The following is a 21,537-nucleotide window of genomic DNA, read 5'->3' as shown; positions in this document are numbered from 1 at the left end:
CTTTTGCGGTAATACTTGAATGACTCTCCATTATCGACAACTAAAGAGTCAAACCGAGAAAAGTGACACCTCGTAAGTAAAACCAGGGGTTTCTCGGAAGGTCCGATTCTTTTCAATACCTCTTAACACCGTAAGAAAAATACAACACGAAAAGAAAACATTGATAAAGCACCTGTCACAATAATAACAAAGAGTACTCGAACATCAATGTGGTCTCTTTATGTCTATTTCAACACGGTGAGAAAGAAAAACACATTAACGAGTACCGATTTATTTTAATGGGGGATATCTAATCTGTTTTATATATACTATAAGATAGTCATTATTTTCTTATGATCTAAAATTAACCACTTACGGTCATGATAACTACAGTTTATTTGATGGAAAAACTTTTTGCAATTTGTTAATGAGATATCTAATTGCACCTCAAGAGAAGTAAAGAAAACTCGTTGAATGCAGGAAGAGTATCCAATTATCAATGATTTAAATCGATTTATTGTTGGTGATAGTTTATCGTTTCTTTTTTTTTTCATAAGAAGTTCTAAAAGTAGACTTAAAGTTAACTTAAAAACTACAAATTAATTATTAAACAACTCAATTACAATATTTTATCCATTAATATTGGATATTTCGTTTGTTTTTTGATTTATTAACGACTTTGCTGTTAAAAACGTTAAGTTTGAGTGTTTCAATAATTTAGCTCTTCTAGGTTAAATGATGGATTAAAATACTTTTTTCTAGAATCAACTTAAAACAATATTTGTATGAAATTTATTTCCCCAACTCCTTTCATTTTTGATTTATTAACAATTTTGATGTTAAAATTGTTTATTTTGAGTATTTTAAAAAATTAATCCTATTAAGTTAATAATCATTAATAATGGATGAATATAATCTTCACCAATAATTTTGAGTATGGTTTTAGACTCTTTTTTGTTTGGTACGATCCTTCTTACCTTTTTGGTTTTTAATCTATTGGCGCTGTTAATGTTAAAAACGCAAATTCGTGAATTTTCCCATTCTTTCTCTCCTAAGTTAGAAATTGTTAATGAAGGAACAAAACGGAGTTTCTAGATGTTTTTTTACATTAATTTAAAACTTTTTTTGTACGAAACATATCTTGCTATATCTTTTAGTTTTTTGTTTATTAACGATTTTCATATCAAAAACATTAAGTTTGAGTATCTTAGAAGTTTAACCCTTCTAAGTTAGCAATTATTAGTGATAAATAAAAATAATTATTACTGCTTATTTTATAGGTGAATTTACAACTTTTTTTAATTAGAGACATTTCTTTCTGTCTCTTTTAGAATCTGATTTATTGGCTATCATGACGTTGAAATCGCTAATTTTGAACAAATTAAGATTTTAACGTATCTAAGTTAGTAATTATTAATTATGGATAAATATAATCTTCACTAATAATATTGAGTATAGATTTAGATCTTTTTTGTCTAGCATGATCCTTCTTACCTCTTTTGGTTTTTAATCTATTGGCGCTGTTAATGTTAAAAACGCAAATTCATGAATTTTTCCATTCTTTCTCTCCTAAGTTAGAAATTGTTAATGATGGAACAAAATGGAGTTTCTAGATGTTTTTTTAGATTAATTTAAAACTTTTTTTGTAAGAAACATATCTTCCTATATCTTTTAGTTTTTGGTTTATTAACGATTTTCATATCAAAAACGTTAAATTTGAGTATCTTAGAATTTTAACCCTTTTATGTTAGCAATTATTACTGATTTATCAACAATTTATAAAAATAATTATTACTACTTGTTTTATAGGTTAATTTACAACTTTTTTAATTAGAAACATTTTCTCCTGTATCATTTAGTTTTTGATTTATTAGCTATTATAACACTAAAATCGCTAATTTTGAAGAAGTTAAGATATTAACGTTTCTAAGTTAGTAATTATTAATTATGGATGAATATAATTTTCACTAATAATTTTGAGTATGAATTTAGATTTCTTTTTGTCTAGCACAATCATTCTTACCTACTTTGGTTTTTTATCCATTGGCGCTATTAATGTAAAAAACGCAAATTCATAAATTTTATCATTCTTTCTCTCCCCAGTTAAAAATTTTTAATTATGGAACAAAATGGAGTTTCTAGATGTTTTTTTGGATTAATTTAAAACTTTTTTTGTAAGAAACTTATCTTCCTATATCTTTTAGTTTTTGGTTTATTAACGATTTTTATATCAAAAACGTTAAATTTGAGTATCTTAGAATTTTAACCCTTTTAACTTAGCAATTATTAGTGATAAATAAAAATAATTATTACTACTTGTTTTATAGGCGAATTTACAACATTTTTTAATTAGAGACATTTCCCTCCATGTCTTTTAGTTTTCGATTTATTGGCTATTATGACTTTGAAATCGCGAATTTTGAAAGAGTTAAGATTTTAACCTTTCCAAGTTGGTAATTATTAATGATGGATAAAAATAATTTTCACTAATGGTTTTATAGATAAATTTAGATATTTTTTCATAGAGAACATTTCCTCCTATCGCTTTTAGTTTTTCTTTTATTGTTGGGAAAATTGATTTGAACCTTAATTTTGGACTGTTAATCAACATAATTTCCTGAAATAATTTTTTACTTATTTTCTAAGTAACATTAAATTTTCTGTTTAACCAAAAATGTAAAATAACTAACAAATATTGTTATCTTTAGGAAGTAGATAATTTGCTATCTCTCGCGATTGCATTTATCGACATGTTTGTGAATTACCTTGGCTTAATATTTAACATCATTGATAAACGTGCAGAGAGATACAAATACCGAGAACAAGATAATGCAGTTTTAACATATTTTATCTAGAATAAAAATACTTTCAAAGTAGGTATAATATAGAATATAAATTGCATTTGATTTTTATTTGCAGAATTTATGATTAAATTACAACACAGTTTTATTTAATTATATCTTATACACCTTGATAATTACAATTATTACGAAAGTGAAGATACGTTTGAGAAATTAACGATAAGTGTATATGTACAATGACATTTCTGGTGGTAAAAGGTTATTGGATGGCGCAAATACAATTAAAGTCGATGCCGGCCGTAAAGTTTCCAAGTTTACAGGAAACCATACGAGCGGTTTCAATCATCGGTAATTACACAATCTTTCTAGTCCCAGAGAATGCCAACGCTCATTGGAATAATTTCATGTCTGTCACGTTCTAGCGTAATGTAAGTTGTACGGTACTATTGAAGACAACTATCTGTGCCTAGCATGTTTACCACCTTGGGAGGTTAATGCCACAAGGGAATATGCGTGGAAAACATCAGCAAGCTTTTTCATAGTCACGTATTAAACGTTTTATGTACAAATAATTTATTTACTCTACTTAGTATTCAACATCTTTTATGGATAGCTATTATAGTAAAATAATTAACATGTAGGCAATAAAATAAGATTATTTTAAACTAATATATTTTGCATTACCTTACAAGTTAAATTTATGTAGGTAGCAGTAACGAGTACTAACTCAGTAACAATAGAGATTCTCCAAAATGTCACAAACATGTCCCCAGAAGAAAATAGAAACAGTTTAGATCTGCCACGCGAACAATGCCGGGTTTGTTAGTCCCGTGAAGGACACTAATAGGATACAACGATGGCGCCGTTCGTGTGACTAACGGCTAAACTAACAACTTCTCAAAGGATCAATGTCACCGTCTACTGCCTACTGCCGAGCCGTCTTATTTCTTTCGCTTTTTTATTCCAGAGGATCGTAGGTATAATTAAATAACGAAAGAATCACTGCAAGCCGTAATTAATACCTTTTGATCCTCATGCCATAAAGGATAACAAGCATCGGCTCGCTCAGAGATTTATGGCGGCGAGTAAAAATACGTGAGGTTGCGATTAAACGATCGTCCTTAACACTTTCGCGCGCGATCGCACCATTTGTCGCTTATCGGGGTAACTGAAATGTCAGTCATTTCTTGATCGTTTTACAAAGGTTCATCGCGTGATCCTACGTTAGCAGTTCTTGCATTTTTCACGTTATTTAAGGAGAAAATCAACAGATTGCGACAATTCAACTCTTCTAAAAACAATTTCTAATTGCCACATTTAAACGATTTCATCTTGTTGCTCAAATTATCCTTGCGATGCGATGTTGCAAAAAAAAATCTTAATTACTTCGTAGAACTTTTTTTTTCTTCGCCGTATATCCATTATGTATACGTGGCATTTTACAATAACCGTTCGTTTCGCATATTAACCATTGTATTGTTTGCGGGCATCATTTATCAAACCGATATGCGACCACTCACAATGGATAGTATTTGCAAAGTCATTGTTTGTCACCTCCACAACTATAAACCATGGTGCCCCTTATCATACCCATCAACGTTCGAGTAAAGGATTATAACGATCACATCGTATCTATAAGCTTCTGGTTCTGTGAATAAGAGCTTATAAGACTACCAAGTTAAGCTGCATACGTTATAATAAATCGACGACCACAAACAAATACTTTAGAATAACCAAGAAAATAAAGAACTTTAACACTATTTTTATATGAAATAGTTTTTTCTACATATCTATTTATTTGTTCGAATAAAATTCTTTCCAAAACCTTGAAAACACTCATAAAATGCTTCTCGGACTCAGGTATCCCAAAAAAAATTACATAAGACAATAATAAAAATAGAGCAATAAATTTAATATCAAGAACGACGTTTTCTTTCTTATTATAGTTTAGCAAATCAGGGCTAGATACTGTTAATGGAAAACTAAATATTGTTGGCAAAAGATTAGCTACTGCTATTGATTTACAAATAGATACTGCTTACAAATAATTAGATATTATTTGCAAAATACTACTTACTGCTTCCAGAAAATTAGATACTGTCGACAGAAAATGCTAATAGAAAATCATACACAGCTTGCAGAAGATTAGATACTGTTCCCAAAGGAGTAGATAGCGCTACTGGATTGCTAGATATTGCAACTGGATGACAATAATAATTATGTATTGCCTCCAGTGGATTACAATATAATTTACATAATCATAATAGTGATAACAAGAACATTTCAGATATATCCATGTCATCTATATACTCTACCCATTTCTCTAGCCATCTCGTACCAGCCTACGTCTCTTCGCTGCCACCACCTCTCTATCCATCTCCTCCTCTCCGCCTTCTCCCCCAACACTTGCTTCCAGTCTATCATCTTCTTCAACTCATCAAACTCTACCAACTAATGGTTTAAAGACTCCCAGCTCTCCCCACACAGTCTACACGTCTTCTCCTCAACCGCTCGTTGCCACATCTAAATCTGGACACCAACCTCTTCCCCTCTTCATTTCCCTCTGATATCAAGTAGTTCAACGATATACTCCGTGCAAAATACTAACACTACACCTAACACTTGTAGAAGACTAGATACTTCTAACAGAAATCTAGATGCTGATAACAGAAGACTATTTACTGCTTGCTGAAAACTAGAAACTTTTTCCAGAAGATTAGATAGCGCTACTGGATGGTTAGATACTACTTGTGAAAGGCTAGATATTGCTACTAGATGATAATATACTACTTCTACTTGCAGAACACTGGATACTGCTTGTTGAAATCTATTAGTTTTTGAATAAGGATCAGATAGCGGTATTAGATTGTTAGATACTGCTTGTAAAAGACTAAATACTGTTGTCAGGAGACACTTTTAGTTATTAAAAAGAAACAACAGTAAATGAACGAAAAAAACATGAAAACTATTTCTGATGCATAACGATGCGGACTAGGATGGTGTTTGGATATCAAGTTGCCCTAACGAGACCCCTTTTCAACAGATTTCTAAATATGTAAGAAATCTTGCCCAATATTCTGCATATAATTAAAACTTGTTTTTGTTTTCTAATTAATTAATTAGAGATTTTGAAGTACATTAAATTGAGGTGAAGTAAAAACTAAATGGTCAATTGATCAATATGTAGTTTACAGTATGCCACAATGCAAAATCTCTAGAGAATTGTTCGCCACCGTTGCAGAAGCCGTAAATGGCGTGCTTCGACTCGATAATCGTATCCGTTGAGTCGGCGGTCTCTAGAGAACCATTCTCCAGATAACCATTGGCGTTCGACGATCATCAGATCCAACCGATTGAATATGGATGCATCGACGTCGCCGGCGAAAAGCGTCGTCGCCGCCGCCACCACCTCCGTTCTCATCGATTTACGCACCGGCTAACTCTCTCCGTATCCACCACTCTCCATTCCACTATCCATTATCCGGTCTCCACACTCGGCGGGCTACGAAGACCGCGCCGATCCGTACGATACGCGCGGCCACTTTTAATCCGAACCAAGAACCGCGAATCGCGCCGTTCGAACCGAACGCGGCTATCTTTCGAGCTTTAATTGGAATTTATTGCGATCGCCGTTTTCAATTTTACTCTCGTCTCGACGACTTATGGCGAGGTTTCAATTTCCCGCACCCGCGATTAGATCTCAACCCGTTCCTCTTCATAGGTGGCGCACCGAACGGACTCGTTAACGACAATTCAAACTGACGGATGTAACAATTTGTCTTATTATCATAAGATTTAGTTATAATTTTTTTGAGTTATTTTAAACTTAATCTTTCATTTTTAGAGTTTTAATGAACATTGCTATCTAATTTACAGGTAAATCAATCAAATCGAATAATTAAAAGGATTTGAAAGTCGAACTCTTTAAGTAATCTCAAAACGATTATCTTAAATCCCTTCACCTATAATATTGTTATAGCAGCCTTATAAATCATTTATATTTTACGTCGTATTTATAATATTAATAACCGCACTTGCGTCGTCGTCTAAAACTTTCTAAAGAGAATATCTTTCAGGTTTGATATTTAGGACTGCAGACCGATCGATCGTTGTGATCCTCTTAACACGTGTGTAGCGCACACTCGACTTTCTCTTGCGAATGATATTCAGCCTACGGTGTTTTTTCTTGAATGATATATGTCGTTCGATCGTTTCTCGGTTAACTTCACGTGATGAGTCGTAATTAATCGCGGGAATTTTTGATCGACACCTTTGGATAAGGGCGCACGTTTACATGCAAATATCAACATGCTAATTAGTGCGTGTATTCGTCTTACGCAACTTTGTAATCATCTCTTTACGTCCGTTTACCGTATACGGTTGGTCTTTTATCGACCTGTATGGCCATATGTTGCAACTTGGTCCGATGATATTAGCAATACAACCTCTCGCTCGAGTGTAAATTATTTTTCATCCAAGATCGTAACGCGATATAAGTACACCCATCGGCGTTTTAATCGTACAATTTAATTCCAACAGTTTGTATTTATTGTGGTTATCATAATAAATTGAGAGAAACTAAAATTGTTTTGTACAATAAAAAAATAATAATATAGGATGCATATTAAAAGTACATAAGCATCTTTTCATAAGACATGTTTACACCGCCGGGGAGATCGTAATATACCAATAATTCTAATCTTAATTTCACGTCTGTAGGCTGCATTTCCGTATAAGGTAAGTCACGATATTAACACACACATATGGAAGGCGTTTACGTACAATACAGGAAGCCTTAGATTTATTTACGGGGGTTTAACGTCTGTTGATAACGATAAAGCTATCATTTTCATAAACAGTTTTGTTTATCTATTTTACGTAGAAAAACGTTGGTGTTAATTTAATTTGATAAAAGCGGTACGATACAAAATCCTTTTCCAATTCCAATAACATATGGTTTCTATTTCCTTGTAACACCTAAAAATACGGGAAAAATATTGCGTTAGAGAAAAAGGAAATTACAACTCTGGCAATGGTACAAGGAAGAAAATTGACTACCACACAGAAAGCTAATGGTGTCTTCGTAATTGTTTCCGTCTTATGTCTTCTTTACGATTGCGCGGTCGATGTTTTTATGTGCTACTGCTCATGGAAACAGAAATAGCTGAGTGCGGTTGTGAATTACAATCAGTAATCGCGGCATTCGAAGAGCATCGTAAAACGATGAGTACTCGGGTGAAGAAGTCGTAGTGCTACCGTATGAGTCGCACGATTCCAACTTGAAACTGTGGAATTGCTATAACTTACGATTAATTTTATTGGAAATCTATATTGCTTTTAGTTATATAGATAAGATTAACAGAATTAACTGCGTTTACTGTTACATAAAATGGATAAAATATACTAGTAGTAATAATCTTTAACAGTTCAGTAGCGTTATATACCAGCTATACTTGCTGATTGTAAAAGTACAATACGAAAAAAATGCTATTACCTATATTTTTCAAGTCATATCATAAGATGTAGTTCTAGTTTTAATTGTTATTCAGCTCTAGATTATTGTATATATTTTTTTGAAAGTTTATATTTAGTTCTAGGTCTAGTGTTAGTTCTAGTTTAAATGTTATTCAGCGCTAGATTATTGTAAACATATATTTATTGAATTAAAAGTAGAACTAAACTAGAAACATTCACGTTTAGCCATTCTAGATCTAGTTTAGTTCTAAAACCAAAACTAGAACTAACACTAGATCAACATTAGGGCTTACTAAAACAGAACGTAACGGTGTGATTGATATTTTAATGCAAAATGCTTAACAACTGTTATAAATGTAGAAGGTTGCAATCGGATTCATCGACCAAAGGGGTTGTTCAATTATTAATAAAAACAGCTTAACCGATAGCTAAACAATTTAAATCAGTCTAGTAAAACCTAAATAGAACGCTAATCAACGCTTAACATGGCATTAATCGAATGTTAACTCTGAATTAGGATCAATTAATCAAAAATAAACAATATCGTCTTAATTAAGACACAGTTTTATCAATAGTTGATCAACTAAAAGAGTTGTTAAAAGTTTAATAAACACAAATTAATCTACTGTTAATCATAATCGTAATTATCATAATATCACACTAACCAACGCTTAATGTGATGTTAATCGCATATTAATTCAATTGTAATTAAGTTACATCGATCAACCGAGTTGTTTAGCTTTTAATAAAACCCGTGCGACGATGGCAATAAACTTTTACCCATCTACTTTAGCTGATATCTTCCTTATTATCAGAGATAGCGAAAAACTAAATGCACCATTTGAAAGCTTGATTCTTTCTCTATCTAAAACTGTTCTTCTTCAAAAATCGTCTGCCGATAAAAAAAAAGAAGAACACCGCTCTGTACTTAAATAGCTCAAAATTACCAAACTTCAAGCCCTTGTATGTTGTCAGTGTTGTGATGTCAGTAAAAGCAGCATTATTATGGATGACAGGATCAGGATCTTTGCTTTTGACACATTCTGGCCAAATACTTTTCCAACATGAGTTCTAGGTTGATGGCTTTAAGTCAGCTGACGCTAACACAACTTGATTAATGCAGTTCATAATAGAAAAAATTTTCCACACATCAATGACTGTTAAATCCTCATTATGGTCTAGATTGTCTAGCTTGTATTGGAATGAACGTTTTATATAGTACGTTTTAAAAGTAGCAATGATCCCTTGGTCTAGTGGTTGTATTAAGGATGTAGTGTTCGGAAGAAAGCAAAATTGCACAATTGGGTGCTCCAAAAACTTTAAATTCTAGACAGTTTGCATTCATATAGTGTCTAATTTCTGGGATGAAGTATTTCTGGAAGATTCCACTGGTCATCCAGGTCTCTTTATTGCTGTCCAGTGAATTGGCAATTTATTGAAATTCATCGAGCGTGGTCTTAAAGCACGATTTACTAGCAGTGGTTTTAACATACGTTCTAATGAAGCATTAGAACAAAGCAATAATGAAAAAACCACTGGCAGTTTTCTGCGATTTTGCAACATTCGGCATTTTTTTCCAAAGAAGGTCACTTTCATCTATATTCCAAACTTGATTAGCAAGAATTCTAATGTGACTTTTTAATGAGTAATATATTTTCGTTTTCTATTAGACTTAGGTTGAGATACACTGAAAATTTAAATTTCTATAACTTTTAAATTAAGTAATATCAGGAAACAATATCTACATGACTATAAAGTAATTAAAAATGGGTTTAATACCTAATAAGATTAAATTGAGTTGGAACGAAGTACAAACCGTTATAGCTCAATACACGAATCCTCTGTACTCTCTGTAACGGACCGAAGTAAAGTTTTTCAATTTTGTGACTGCGGTCAGCGTCAAAGTTATGAATCGGTATAATGAGGAAGCGAACCGTCGACCAGAAACGAAGGTGGCTATCTCTCCCGAGGCGCTACTGATGCGTGGCGACTTTGCTGCCCTTTGACATCTGCTCTTGAACTCCGGCTAACAGTAGATACGCTACTTGCTCTTCCTCTTCCACCTCCTTTATATACCATATATATATATATATAAGCTTACCGGCAGGTAAGCCGGACGTATACGGGCAAAATTAATAAAGCGTCATTAATAACGTACCGAGAGGGCATAGTCCCGGCACCGACTAACTCTCTTATCTATCGCAATTACACGGAATGCGTGGCATAGTGGTCGGATAAAGTCGAAGAGGAGAGGCAGCCGGAGGCACAAACCGTGTTCGACGTAATTATATTTTTCGTTTGATCTGGGAGTATTCCGTAGCGTTTTGATCGGTCGGTCGTTCGGACCCGATTGAGTAGAGTTCGCGATAGTAAACCGTGTGGAACAAATACGGCCTTATTACTATCCTCCGGTTTGGGCACGAGTCGCATCAGATTGATGGAGCGATGAAATTTAATAAATGAGAATTGCCCCGATCGTTGCCGCTAAAGATACTCTCATCTAATGCGATAATAACCCCAAAAAGAGAAATACTTTTCCATCAAGACAATTTATTAAGGATAAATGATTGTCAGTTTAATTATGGTCAATTAGTATATCAGATATTCTTCATTAACTATAACTGTTTTACTGTATATATTAATATTATATAAAATCAATTTATGTTCTTCACAAATGGTAGTAAAATAAGTAAGTTTTATAATAACCATATGCATTCGTGTAGTGTTTTATTACCCTATGAAAACTATAAAACAGTACTTTAATAGAATAACAGTACTTAATAAAAATAAACATTTTTGCTTTAAAATTATTATTATTACTAAAATTTACAGTTGTACCTTATGCATTCCAAATTAACCATTTTAAATATGTATTAGCCGTTAATTTATTGCTGCGCACAAATAAAATTTGTAGTTACATGACATGAGAATTCCTTATAATCCCTGTATAAAACCATAATTGAATTGTTAAAAATTGTGATATTTAGGCCAATAATATCCGTTAATATTATTCAAGTCAACATAATTTAATATTCAAATAGTTTAATCCTGATATATCTGTCTACATGTACTTAAACTAACATAAGTACAACGCCATACGGTAAGTTTTGTAATATAATTGAAGGTCATTTTAATTAGAACCCCTTTCTAGTTTCATAAATTCTATTCATATTTTTAATGATTAACTAAAGCTCTAGGTGGTTGATTTATACCAAAACTACGATAAGATATTAATGTGAAATATTGATATAAAATATTGATTGCTTTATTAGTATAATAAGCAAGACATATTGAGATGTAAAGAACGAGAATAAATAGTTATCCGTCGAATAAGTAATTAATAATTTCTAATTTTTCGTCATCATTTCTTTCTATTTATCCAGGTCGTTAAAAAGTTTCTGAGAGAAAAAATCTAAAATAAACTGATTAATGTACATTACACAAATACACCATTAATTTATACCGGCTACCGGAGATGATGATAGGATCTTTATAAAGAACAGACCCAGGTAGAAATGGTAAATTTTAATTAGATAAAATATATCGACAAGACTCGTTCCACCCCGGTCGTATTCAATTAATTAAATTGAAACGTACACATCTGCGCCGGACGATGAAGGATATGTCGAAACACGTACATGAATATATCATCGGCTCGAGAACGGCTCGTTGTTTTGGTTTGGCCGTTTTTTCTATCTTTTTGCTCTTAACGACTTCGGATGATGAACTACTGGAGTCTCATCGTCTCTTTCCACAGAGAGATGATTGATTAATATACACCGCTGACGGTGAACACCGTCTCTAACAGGCCTATCTACGGACTACCACCAACATACAAAATAAGCATAAAATGAGGCATGCGCTTATGCTTACTCCGCCAGTGATGATCTTAAGTCGTCAACGTTTCTCAAGAGGCTGTAAATCAATAATATTACCGCCTTTTGTATTCTCTATGCAGATAGAGAAGTCTATAACGGGTTTCCTAGCCATTGGAACTTGAAATCAGTATTCAATCTCTCTGTATTTAAGATTACTACTTTACATGCCACTCGTTATGAAATAATGGTTATTTTCTAATATGCCGTTAATAGATATTTTTTTATGTCAAATTTACTGTTATTTTTGAGTTATGGTTATTATCAATAAGTAACTCAATAAGTATCATATAGTAAATTAATTAAAAAAATCAAGCACAACAGTATTGCGTTCTTGTATAAATTCATTTAATTACTGAGTTTGTAATTGAATAACGCCATGATGTAAGATTTTGTGAAGCAATGCTATGAAACAATGTTAATCTTGTACGAAAAAGAACAAAAAAAAGCTTTAAGCTTTACGATATGATGAGGTGATCGGATCAGGAAACGATGATAATTTCTCTCAAAATGAACATAACATCAATAAATATTAAGATATATCAAACGAAATAGAGAATAATGATACTGAGCAGAAACAGGAAGCTGAAAAAAGAATTGCTGATAAAAATAAATCTATTATGAATCCAACTAATCCAACATTTAGCAAGAACATTTCATTCCAATCGTAACAATTTAGATTAAATCAAATAGGTTATATAGTCTCAGGTACACTTCTGCTGATGTTGTCCAGATGCTCATAATTGATGCATCTTTGATAATTAGTACACAAGTTATGTACATATAAGGCTGTTATATAAATATAAAGCTAAAAGACCATAAATTAACATCGGTAAGCATTGTTAGTCTTCAAAATGTGTTGCTACATAGCATCATGACTGGTAGGAGATCTTTTGGCATCATATAACGTATTCAGAAATTGCAGAAGATTGCATTCCATTGCATTTAGTCACTTGAACACTACTGCCATTAATGTTCTAGTAATAATAAAGCAAACAATCATGAGTATTAAATGGCTAGAAGATTTTACTGGATAAATTTGGATCCGTATTTTTTTATTTTCGATAATTAATGGCAGTACTATTCTAAAAGCAGTGTTGGACAAACGCATAATATGCTATTTTGTTACTCACTGGTAGCAAACGGTAATGTATTTATTACTTTGATATGAGTTCACTAAATTTTGATAAGAAAGTCACTAATGTGTGATAGCAACTATCAATACTAAACTGTCTAAAAGACCACGAGTTTTCTTTCCAACATCCATTCTCTCAGGGCTTCCATCAGGGCAGGAAGAATTCTCTTGGAAAGAATTCTGACCAATTTTATTGCACCCCAAACCTTTACTCTATAGACTGACATTTGAATTCAGGCTCATATGTTAAAGGCAAAATTTATCGCTTCAGATTATACTTAAAAAAAAGTTGTTACAATTAACAAAATTTTAGATGTAAGAATACATTAGTAGCAAATTTTGCAATCTGATCTTATTTAGAACATCGTTTAATACATTTAGTATAAACCTTTCCAAAACCTCACATTGTTATTATATTACTTACAACCTCACATAACTAGTCTTGAACCCAAGTTAGAATTGACATGAATTCTATAATAACTCTGACAACAGAAAACGTTTAGCTTGAAAAAACTTTCTTGACGGCGTCTTTCTTGGAAAACATAAAAGATTATTGATAATATTTTCTATTTTCTGTTTAACAATAGAAATGAATAATTAAAACAAAATTAGTTAAATTTTATACGTTTTACGCAATATACATAACAAACAATAATATTTTTTGATACATTAGCAATTCATATTGGATATTTGACACTCAACGACCTTAAAACTAAGTATAAGCGAAGAAAAATGTACGTGACAATTGCGTTAGCATACACAAGGAAATTTAATCCCGACACAAAAAAAAAGATGTAAGTGAGGTTGCGTGGGCATCCGTTTTGAAGATAAATATTAGGCCAAGCGAAACACGACGCGAGCAATTTCGCAAGAGCAACGCGACGTTTTAAAAAAAATTAGTTAATAGCATGTTATTTGGATGGTGTTATATTTCATCTGCATATTTTTGATTTATTATACAAAAATGTTAAATAAATTTTTTCAAAATTTACAATCACCTTATCTTGAACCCTGATAAATCCGATTTCCCCATTAAATTATCTATAAACGTCTTTTAGAGGTCCACTTTCTTGTTTATGAACGTGGTCTCGTTTCTATGCGATCCTTTCTCTCCGTTTTTCTGTATACACTGCGATCTTAACCTTATAACTTAACTTATATCACATAAATTAAAATAATCTTATACATAGGTAGTGCAACTTTATTAAATTTGAATGGATTAATGTCATTTAAGTTGTTGAAAATGAAAAGATTAATTATTAATCTATTTTAAATATTTATACCATTACGATTATTGCACGTTTTATTTTTACACATCACACCTTGATTTAATTTAATCTAAAGCGGATTATAAAATCGTATCGGCGTAAATTATTAAAATTAGTTTAAATAAAGATGAAAAATTGTCAAGTCACTGTATAGAATAAAAGAAGGGTGGTCATTGGTGCGCGTGCGAAAGGTAATGTGTTTAAATAGGGTTAATGTGTGACACGCGTGCCGGTAATTTGGTAATGGATCCGTTACGTGGAACCCCTATCACCCCTTAGGGGTGAGTTATGATCTCATTAGGATAATTGGATAAGGGGGCGAACCACGAAAACGTCTAAACTGGCCTCCTAACGGCGAACTTTCAACCAGTCGGCGTCGTCGGATCAGGTAATTGAACGGGAAAACCATTTGCTGAAACGGGGATTCTTTATATATCACCGATAAGGAATATTGCATTTTTTACGACTTTTTCACACGGACCGAAAGTTATTATACGTTTTACCCGTAAATATTTACTCAAATTACGTGTTTGAGTATATGGAAACAACGGTCTTTTCTAAGATAAATTTATTGAAATAGTGAAAAGTGTTAAATGATTACGGAATTTTTTGAAAAGTAAACATTATACAGATATAGCCGACAATAGATAACTTAAATAAATAATTTGGAAAAACGTCGCAATTTTTCATATAAATATGTGTCATTTATAATTCATTGTAAACAGTCATTTTAGATATTTTTGGCTAACTAAAAATAACACTGTTATAGTCTTTCAACATGCATGAATGCGAGAATGTTGAAATATAGAACCGACACGAACCCGTCTTAAGTCATTTCGTTATTGTTTCACAACACGATACCGAATAGTTTCGTGCGATCCACAAACACTTACGCCCGCTTACACTCAAATTTGTTTGCGTAATTTTTTCTACGGCAGACAAAAAATAATACCGTCTGATCAGTGTTACTGATACACAACGATTTAAGTATACTTTCTATTCTCTTTGACGTGTGTTGTATGTATGTTGTAACGTTCATATAAAACAACCCGGATCAATTTAATTGTTTGTTCATGCTTTTCAATGACGTGCAAAAAATATTATATAGAAAAACATCAATATAACGGATTAATAATTTTAATTTGCACTATAAATTGTTTGAATAATTTTTATGCACACAAATTCGAATCCTATCCAGAACTATCTAGACCTAAAACGAGAAACATTCGGTTTAGGCGTCTTAGGCCCACTACTACCACTCATAGTTAAAGTCTCTGATAGCGTTATCTATCGAATAGCTAAAAAATTGGTTACTACCACTGTATTTATCTTATAGATACCGCTATCCAAGGGATAACTTTTGAAATATCTGTAACCCGTGGATTGGATGTCGGATAACTTGCTATCTAAGAGATAACTACGGATACCTAACCTCAAATAGAATTTATAGTGACGTATAAAATTCGAGCGTTTTACTATTTCAGTTAAAATAAGAAAAGTAATATAAACTTAAATAAAAAACTATTAATAATTAACATTAGATAAAATCATCATGGATAATTTCTTCGACATTGGAGATGAAGAACAAATTTTTGAAGAAATCAATGAATTATTTCCTATGAGAAGCGAAAGGATAATATGGAGTAGAGTTGATCATTTAAATATTCATTCAGATGTTGAATTTATGACGAGATTTCGTCTCTCGAAAAAAAGTTTTAAAGAAAATGTAATAAAATCTCCATCCATAACGTAAGTAATTTGTTGATTGCTATTATTTAATGTAAAATTCATCAAAATTTTAGTAATAATGCTGTACCTCCTTCAAACCGTTTGTTGCTGACTGTTCGGTTTTATGCAATAGGTAACATGTTGCTATCCATAGCAGATTTTGCAGGAGTGAGTGTACAATTGGCATCTTCAGTCGTTCATCATGTTAGTTGTGGCATTATTGTTTATCATCACATTTTAGCATACAATAATACGAGATATACATACTTTTTCCTTTCCTTGCCATGTAACTGCATCACTTTTTTTGTTTTCTATTACATTTTTATGTTTGATAACAAATTCAAGAAGATGTTCGTATTCTTCTTTGGTGAAATTAGTGGTTCGTTGCCTTTTCTCAGTCTCCATTTCCAAATTTTAATTTTAGCCGTGCATCTTCAGACGCAAAACTTTCTAGTTCTAGGTCTAGTGTTAGTTCTAGTTTTAATTGTTGTTCAGCGCTAGATTGTATATTTTTATTGAACTAAAAGTAGAACTAAAAGTACTAGGTCTAGTACTAGAAACATTCGGGTTTAGTCGTTTTAACAGACGTGCGGTTAAACCCAAATGTTTCTAGTTCTAGGTCTAGTGTTAGTTCTACTTTTGGTTCAATAAAAATATACAACAATCTAGCACGGAATAACAATTAAAACTAGAACTATGAACATGGAATAGAGTAACTTAGGGACTAACCCGAGTTGGATTCTATTTATCTCGTTATATCCGAAGTCGTATTTATAAAGATGACTAATAATCGTATAGTTTTAATGATTACTATAGCAAAGGAGGACCTCTTTACATACGACACACACACAAGTTAGTTGTCGAAATTAGCATTTGTAATTAACCACGCTAATGACTGTCTATTTTAATTAAATTGACACGGAGAAAAGTTGGTTTGTCGATGCTGGACGCGCCAACACAAAAGGCCCATCTCCTTCTCTTCTCTTAAGAACAAGATGGTAAGCTCACGACTTGGTTTATCTTTGAAAAAGGTTATGTTTGTTTCACGTTCTTAACCGTGACAGCAACCGACAGCATCTATTTTACTTCCATTTGCAACCGCACGGCATTTACAAATGTAAACGATTTTATGGATGATTATTATTATTATCATTTTCTTTAACCAAACGATATATAAAACATATTATACCGTTAATTTTCTACTATCGTATTCTTCCATCCTCTATTAACAAGCTATGATTAATTATTTCCAAAGAAGCTAATCTTACCATCATCCATTTATCAAGTTTATATTGAGAACAATGACATTTCAAAACCGTATTATTTTTTAAGAACATTTTTATTCAATTCCCAACTAATTTTGCATGCAGGATCACACAAATCACAAAGGATCAATTTTGTTCGTCATCTTGTTCGCAGCGGGGTCGACACCTCAAGCTGAGTGTTCCGACGACAAAAAGGTGGTTTATTCTTGAAAGTTAAATATACCGGGTGAAGAATGTCGTCGTTTGAAGAGTATCGCTTGACCCCAAACACTTGAATCTTCGGGACGTGGACAAATAGGCGAAACTACCTGGTTTTTATATTAATTACATTAGGGGGGGCGTCGTGTGTGGTTGTCATTGAGCATTCGTCTCAGTCATCTTCGCACTACCGACGTGTTGGGTTATCTTCTTTTTACCTGTTATTCGACACCTAAACGCTAATGCCGGTCATATTTCACTTTAATTGTCCGTCTGTTTATGCGACCGTTACGTATAAATAAGAGTCGATTTCCGTAAAAGATTGTAATCTATACTTGGTTGGGTACGTTCGCGTTTAAGATCGAAAAATATCAAAGATACTTTACTATTTCTTCAAGATAATCTTATGCAATGAGAAAAGGTGATTTGTAAATGGATGGGGACATATACCTTTATTGCAACATCGCAAGTCACCGTTGTTCTGTTAAGAATTATTCAAGCGAACGGAGTGAAATGTATGCATTAGTTCTCGGTACTCATCAGTATAATGGAATCCAACAATGAACTCTTACGCCTACAAACTAATATTTCACGAATTTGTAATAACGCGGAGAAAGTCAACAACATTGAATAAACAAAAAGAATCGTAACAGTAATTTATGATCGTTCTCGTTTGAACCAAAGCGAGCGTGCGTAACCGACACCAATCAAAATCCGCAACAAAGAAAATCTGATTCAATTCGCCGGCGACACGCAGATAAATAGTCGTTAATATCAATTCTGAAGTGCACGGTATAACGTGATTCGATGTGACGCGACCAAAAGGTGGCGGTTTCTTGCGTGAACGCCGAATAACGACCAGGGGATAATTAATTTTCTATCGTGCGACATTTTTAATTAATTAAAACACAATGCCATAGACGAACCAGGTGACCTCTTTTGTTATAATTTCCTGTGTATACCGTCCTAAGGGTACCGTACATATTAATTCTATAATTACTTTTTGCGACTGACACGCTAAACCTCATTTGAATAAGACGATAACACAACTTGTAAATTAGATATTCATATTAATTACTTATTTTTTTTAATGAATATTGATACCAAGAGGAATATGATTAAACTAATGTCAGTGGAATATTAATAGACATCTTTTTTTTTAATTTCGTTCCTAAAAAGATATACAAGTCCTTGGTCTAATCTCATGTGAGACGAACTATTTGAAAAGGTAAATAGATATATGCTTGTCTCACTTCTTTGTCAATGTATCCAAAATCTACACATACATAATTGATTGAACTATTTTAATATTATGGACTCAGAAATTGCAGGTTCATAACTTCCTTTTGTAATATTACATTCGAGTTGTAAGTGTTAGGGTGGGTAATGCTTGTTGAAGATCGAAAGCTATTGTCAAGAAACTCTCATCAGCATTGTTTGTGTAGGTGTTATGGTATGAGGAACTTAGGGCCGAGTTAAATGCATCTTTCCTCGTTCAAGTCATCCTTTTTCTCCAGTATTTTGCCATTCGTTCATCTTCAAGTTGTAGTTTTATCATAAAATTGTATCTCAAAATGTATATTAACCTTCACAGGGAAGTTCTTTTGGTAGAAACTTTTTGTTCGGCTGTAGTGGGTAGAGAGAGATCAGTGTATTTCATTATGGTGATTTTCAAGTTGCCGCATCTAAATTGTTAGTACGCACCTGGCTTTGACAGGATGCTAGACAGCAAGAAGAACTTTGGAATAATTCTAAAAAGAACAAGAGCTGAAACGGAAAAAATAAGAGAAGTTACATAAATACGTTCTAGGCAACACGAAGAAGTTTGGAATAATTCTAGAAAAACCATATACTTACACTACAGAGCAAAATGTCCTCAGTGACTCCGACTGAATTCAAAATTACCAAAAATTGTCTGAAATTAAACTGGCAAGACATATTTTAGGAAAATATCAAGAATCACACTGCCACAATGCCATGTTATAACAGATCACCTCGAATTACTTACTGGCAAGACTTTAAGTTCAAAAACATTTTCTAGAATCATGCTCTTACTCCAACAGAATTGGAATTGGTTGATTGCAAAAAAGGTCTGAAATTACACTAACAGGATTCTAGGTTGCAAGAAAAAGTATAGAATAAAAGTGGGAAGAAAAAATTAGTTAGGAAAATGTCAGGAATCAGACTGCTACAATTTCATGTTAAACATGCAACTCTATGTTGCAAAAACATTTTCTAGAATCATGCTCTCACTACAACAGAATTGGAGTTGATAGTTGCAAGGTTCTCCCCTGGCCAAAACTTATGTTTGGCATAACTCCATCTTAACAAACAACAAAGAAAGAAGCTAAAAATATCTATAACCTCATTATTTTTTACCAAGTAACATTAAAACTGCATCAACACAAAACAACTCTTTCTTAGGATAAGGTGCCCTACAAAATCGTGAAATGTAAGAAGATTACTTTTTAACATTACAGCAATTTTTGATGGCAAATAAACTTCATCTTTCTAAAGATACAAAAATCATGTTTGAGTAACACTTTTCACAGTTTCTTACTTTAATTTCATTTTCAACTTGATATTTAAGCAAAAAAGAAGTACAATTCCAGTCCACTAATCCAACGAGTCAATCCAGTTCAATGCTGGGCTGGATCATATCGTTCACATTATTCCAGTCCAATAATCCAGCAAGTCAATTCAGTCCAGTGCCGGACTAGATCATCGTTTACATTGTACCAGTCATTCAATAGCTGTTGAATCGGTAACACTATAATAACAAAAAGAAGAACTAAAAAAGGAACAACGGATTTGGGTGAAGAATTGGATAAGCGAATGAAATACAAAAGGAGATCCCTCTGAATACAATGAGAATGATGGCAGAAAATTTGGAGGAGTTATTATCATTAATTTCAAGTAATATTCAATGCAGCGATACGTTTGAAGACTTTGGTTTTTAGTTCAAAACGATATGTGTTCAACGTATTTAGCACTTTATTGGCTGATCTATACTAGTGATATTAAAAACTTATTACTTAGTACTCCACCATTCACAGGAATTAGTATCTCTTTTAGGTGTTGGACACTGCAGATAATAATCAAGTTCAACCCCAATAGGACTTTTTTCATTGAATACAACTTTATTTATATCAGGTTTGCCTTTACTGTAACAATCCCAATACGATATATAAAATCTCTTGTTGCAGTTTCGTGTAGTTTCCTTCTCTTCGCTTGTAATTCATCATCACATTCATCACTAACAGAACTGTCGTTGTTATCACCTTCTATTATTAATTAAAGTATCCTCTTTTTAATGCAAAAAGCCGTTTTGAAAAATCACTTTCAGTTCTTGAGAAATACATTTTTGAAATGATCGACAATTTTTCCGAATTTTGCAATTTTCGCCGATTAAGTTTTAAAAATTTGTATAATATCCAGTTCTTGGAATATGAGTATGAAAATTTCCTAAAGTGTTAATAAAAGTGTGCTCTTTCCAATGCACCAATCTGTTTTGAAAAATAACTTTTAGTTTTTGAGAAAACAATATTTGAAGTTTAGATAAAATTTTCGATGTTGAAATTTTCATCGATAATTTTCAAAATTCGCTATAAAATTAATTTCTTGAAGGATCCTTGTGGAAATATCACCAATTATTAATTAAAGTATCCTCTTTTTAATGCAAAAAGCCGTTTTGAAAAATCACTTTTAGTTCTTGAGAAATAAATTTTTGAAATAATCGACAATTTTTTCGAATTTTGCAATTTTCGTCTTTAAGTTTTAAAAATTCGTATAAAATCCATTTCTTGGAAAATG

At 32.5% G+C, this 21,537-nt stretch overlaps 1 protein-coding gene across 3 annotated transcripts in view; it reads left to right on the top strand.

The window, feature by feature from the left end:
* The window catches only part of LOC111427128 (dendritic arbor reduction protein 1-like), a 180,146-nt gene that overhangs the window by 143,897 nt on the left and 14,712 nt on the right, over nt 1-21,537 (top strand). The window lies entirely within an intron of this gene.

The sequence above is a fragment of the Onthophagus taurus genome, chromosome 2 (genome assembly GCF_036711975.1).
Source record: "Onthophagus taurus isolate NC chromosome 2, IU_Otau_3.0, whole genome shotgun sequence".
Taxonomy (NCBI): Eukaryota; Metazoa; Arthropoda; class Insecta; order Coleoptera; family Scarabaeidae; genus Onthophagus; species Onthophagus taurus.
The sequence above is the reverse complement of the archived record's forward strand: the minus strand, read 5'-3'. Positions and strand labels throughout refer to the sequence as shown.